This window comes from Schistocerca gregaria, unplaced genomic scaffold (genome assembly GCF_023897955.1).
Source record: "Schistocerca gregaria isolate iqSchGreg1 unplaced genomic scaffold, iqSchGreg1.2 ptg000474l, whole genome shotgun sequence".
Classification (NCBI taxonomy): domain Eukaryota; kingdom Metazoa; phylum Arthropoda; class Insecta; order Orthoptera; family Acrididae; genus Schistocerca; species Schistocerca gregaria.
In genome coordinates, this window is record NW_026061887.1 from 1420984 (window position 1) to 1426207 (window position 5224).

The 5224-nt window shown below is 39.7% G+C and overlaps 1 non-coding gene across 1 annotated transcript; it reads right to left on the bottom strand.

The window, feature by feature from the left end:
- Positions 1–657: 657 nt before the first annotated feature.
- Positions 658–731, bottom strand: Trnat-ugu (transfer RNA threonine (anticodon UGU)). Its single transcript has one exon. It is a non-coding gene; the product is annotated as a tRNA-Thr (tRNA).
- Positions 732–5224: the final 4493 nt, after the last annotated feature.

Genomic DNA, 5224 nt, shown 5'->3' on the forward strand with positions numbered 1-5224 from the left:
ATTGAACCATTTTTAGTTAATGCTGCATGCCGTTCTGAGAAAATTGTTTCTCCAAAAAAAAAAAAAAAAAAAAAAAAAAAAAAAAAAAAAAAAAAAAAAAAAAAAAAAAAAAGTTCAACGTCTAGGGAAACCTTTTAGTTATATTATTACTTCGATTTGCATGAACTGAGGGTTACATGTATATTTTTAATGTCGCTGAACACGAATCTGCAGTAAGATTTTCAATATTCAAAACGGCTAATGCAATACGGAGAGCACAGGATTATGCTTTGTCCAATTTTTACCAAAAATGCATTTTCGTTATTTACGTTTAGTGTGCAATCCAAGGAGCACTTTTCAACCCTTCCTCGGGCTGGAATTGTTCCTAGATAGCAACTCCCTGTTCTTCTTGGCAGGAAAAGCCGATCTGTCTAACCTGGATATGCAGCACTCGTTATTCGTCAGTGTTATCGGCGAGTATGTTTGCAGTATGAATCATTTTGTGCACGTGCGTCACGGGACGAGCTTTGATCTACATCTATATGGATACTCTGCAAATCACTTGTAAGTGCCTGGCAAAGGGTTCTTCGAATCCCCTTCACAATTGATAGTTAATTGAAACCCTCAGCTGCCGACAGGTGTTGTTGATATACTTCGATGGGGACAGCTGAAAATGTGTGCCCCGACCGGGACTCGAACCCGGGATCTCCTGCTTACATGGCAGACGCTCTATCCATTTGAGCCACCGAGGACACAGATGAATACCGCGACTGCAGGTATTTATCCCTTACACGCTTCCCGTGAGACTCACATTTCCAACCGGCCACAATCCACAAACGTAATGTACGTAATAGGTGTTTGCCCATCCACTCAATACTGGCCCACACTAAGGTGACGATTCCCGTAAGATTTCGGGCAATCTGTGCGCATTCGCACAGACGAAGGTCAATGGCTGGGTAACGTTTAACCATATATATGAAGATAGTAACTGTTCTCGAAAGAACAGGCGCCACTGACGACCGGGCAGCTTCTCTAGAATACATGATAGACCGGCCTATGTGGCCGAGCGGTTCTAGGCGCTTCAGTCGGGAGCCGTGCGACCTCTACGGTCGCAGGTTCAAATCCTGCCTCGAGTATGGATGTGTGTGATGTCCTTAGGTTAGTTAGGTTTAAGTCGTTCTAAGTTCTAGAGGACTGATGACCTCAATTGTTAAGTCCCATAGTGTTCAGAGCCATTTGAACCATCAGTCCCTGTGCTTACACACTACTTACATTAACTTATGCTAAGGACAACAAACACACACAACGATGCCCAAGGGAGGACTCGAACCTCCAACGGGGGGAGCCGCGCGAACCGTGACAAGGCGTTTGAGACATGGCGGATACCCCGCGCGGCTCATGGCAGTCGTGACACTGCTTCAAACAATGGGCTGTAGAAATTTTTTTAAGCACGGATTAAAAAAAAAACCTTTCCGTTCCAAGAGTCTGGACAAGTACACCTTAAAAAAAAATGCAACTACAAAGAAATTGAATTTTCGAACTTTTTGGATGAGAACCTGTCCCTATGGAACACCGTTGATAAAATGTCACAGGGATTATGTACTCAGGTTTCACATGTGGATTAACAATTCCTAATCGAGGAATTTGCATCTCCCACCTTGGAATTCTCAGAACAGAATTTTTATCCATTACGAGATTCTCAGCCACTTGCAGAAGTGATTTCCCGTGATTCTGCAAAACTTTTCCGTTAGCCAATCGTAGCAACTATAATATTTGGTTCCTGGTGCATGACATGTCTCTTAACTTAAAGTGACCAACTCATTTGCATAAAGAGCTAACTTATCATCCGCTTCTTTACTTGCGTAGACCGTTTATGGTCTTCAAAGATTTTTTTCTTTAATCGTTTTTTATGTCTTTTATAAACTGCAACACTTTCTAAACTTAACGCCATTGAAGCATGGTCTTTTACTGAATGACCAAAAAACAATGCCGACAGCTGGAGTCGAAGGTTTTCGTTAATCAAGCCGTTTGTATTCTTGTGGTGATATCTCCATAGAATCTTTCATTCCGCAACACATATTTCTTTTATATAACTGAGAAGTGAAATACCGGTTTTCATAGATGCAGATTTAACATATTTTAATATAACGCAATAAATATTTCATTAAAATTTTCATCCCCTTACTATCGAAGTTCCAAAACCACTGAAACACATAGTTTTTAAAAATTCTAACAGAGGAGCCGAATACGAATTGTCAGATATATTTAGTAATGCTTTCATAATGAACCATTTTGAGAAACATCTCACACCCTTTAGGAGTTAGATTTTCAGAAACAATTAAACATGTATTCTTCTATTTAGAACCAAGGAGCCAAATTCAAATCTTCATCCATTTAATTCTAAAAATGCTTTCATAGTGAAATATTTCATAAAACTTTTCATCCCCTATTTCACTCTATTAATGAGTTAAATTTCCAAAAGCAACGAAACACATTCTTTTTACATCCAACTGAGAAGTCTATTACCTATTTTCATAGATGTAACTTTAACAATGCTTTAGTAGTTCTTTAATAATGATTTATTTTCAAAAAACCTTCACTATTTATTCTATCCCCCCCCCCAATGAAAGAATTTCGGAAAATGATAAAAACCTTTTTTTTTGTTTCTGGCTGAGAAACCAAATGTCAATTTTCGTAGTTTTGTAGTCGTAGCTTCAACAGTGACATAGGGACATATTTTTTTAAAAAAAAAACTTTTCAACCCATATTTCACCCCCTTAGGAGTGGAATTTCGAAAAATCTCTTCTTAAATGGTGCTTTCAGCGTAATATTTACACCTTCATCAAATTTCACGTCTGTATACTTTGCAGGTTGGGCTGGAAGGCGATGAGTGAGTGGATACATGTGCCCCTATCGCATCTCCTTGGAGGTTGTAGTTCCAAAAACAGTGAAACACGTATATTTCAATAATAGAATTTCCATAGATTTATCTTTAAAAATTCTTTCACACTGAATTATTTTCATAAAACATTTCATCCTATATTCCCCCTCCTTATGAATTGAATGTATCAAAAACAGTGAGACATGTAATTTTTTTTTATTTTTACTTTAACCGAGAAGCCAAATTCAGGTTTAAATATATTTAGCTTTAAAAATGCTTTCATAATTAAATATTTCATGAAACATTTCATCCTCTATGTAATGGGATTGTGGTAGTGACACACCAAAATCACAATAGTAATCCGTTGTAGTTGCTACACATTTTATTACAATCAAAAGCATTATAAAATCACAATCACAAAAATACAAGAGATTGCCTTATAAGGCCAGATCAGATGGACAAATAATAAATAAATTTCTTTACGTGGAACAAGACCCGTTAAACTTCAAATTTGGATATGACTAGGTAAATATACTTAGGTAAGGCTTTACTTAAATAGTACAAATGTGCATAGAATGCGCAGCAGAACTCTCATTACTTCCAATCAGCAGAGAAACAGATTAAGCCTAAGAAACAGATTTTTTAACGTTTGGCTACCCAACTTTCCATAACAAAACTATATACAAATGATTAAAGCAATTAAGGAGGTACTTTAATTTTGACCAAACCGACCTTCAAATTTACTTACTCAATTGATTAATCAACAATATTCTTAGAATGATTACAACTAGAACATGACCATATGACAATTCCCTTAAAATAAGGTTGCTTCAATATTTCGTGTGAATTGGCGATAGACGCGAGCAGACCAAGGATTCAAATCAATACGAGAGATCCACGAGACAGGGAGTGACATAGAAATATACTCAACTTGACAATGCAATTGAACTTTGGATGCTATAGTTCTCCACCGGAACGATGGAATCACGCGAAAGTGACAACATAACCGAAGATGTAAAGGAGAGGACATGGCCTTAAACATCTCTCTGCCGCCGTGGTGCTCTGTTCCCAGTATGCTAGCGTCGATCGCTGCCAATTATCTCTAACACAACACACATCAAGGGTAGAGAGTTTTCTGAGACATATACTACACAACCTTATCTGGAGAACAGGTGAGCATTACAACTGAACTGAAACAAATGAGCCTCCGTCAGTTACTTGCCCAGTGCCAGCCCTTAAACTTTGATTAATAAGTTCGCTAAAAGTCATGCCGAAGTTAAGATGACAAGATTTATCTCCAGGTTCCGCATATTAGGGGCAGAGACAATGAATTGGCGACGCTCTTAGCCGTATGTTCGCGGGAGAGTCTGGGGAAGGCAAGGGCCACGTGGAGCCGGATCTTGGAGCGAATTTCCTTCTCTCCGAGACACCCGGTTTCTTCTGCGACTCAGCCGGCAAACAGGCTGTGGACCCCAGGTGGGGACCGAATAGGCAGCAGTAGGCGGATGGCGACGTCGTTACTGGCTGTTGCCCTGTTGCCTTCGGGGGGGCGGGGGGCTCTTGTGTAAAGGGGGAGACAACCGTGGTGAAGTGAAGGTCTCTATTCCACAGGAACGAGTTAGCATGATATATCCACGATTCGGTGGTCGGGGGTCATTTGGCGCTATACAAGACCTAGAACCGAGTTCGGGAACACATGTTTTGGCCCAACCTATATCGCGATGTCAGGAGATTTGTTGGCAACTGTGTCCAGTGTAAGCGCGGTAAGCCCGATGTGGGTCCGTGCAGAGAACTACTACAGTCGCTTAGGGAGCAGTGTCCTCTGGACCGCGACTCAAAGATCGAAGCAACGATCGATGGAAACTGGCGCCAGAAACGCACCAGCTCACTCTATTTCATCCCCTTAGGGGTTGAACTTCCAAAAACACTAAAACACGTATTTTCTTATTTGTAACCTTGAAGTCAAATACCAATTTTCGTAGATGTAGCCTTAAAAATACTTTCATAGTTATTCCATAATTATTTATCTCAAAATAAAATGTTCACCCGCTATTTCACTTCATTCCCAGTAATAATGGAACACATATTTCTTTATTTCTGACCTAGAAACCAGATACAAATTTTCGTATGCCTAGCTTCAAAATTACCTTAATAGCTACATGTTTCAAAAATCCTATAATTTCCTGTGTCTCCCCCTTTCAGTGTAGGAGGGATAGTGTCGTACAAGAGACAGTATACTCAGTAGACAACGAACTGCTAGTTGTGAAATCAGCGACATAGGAACCGAGACTGACACAGAAGGTGCTGAAGGTGAAGCACACTAGACTCGTGTCTACCACGGCTTCTAATAATATCGATTTACCA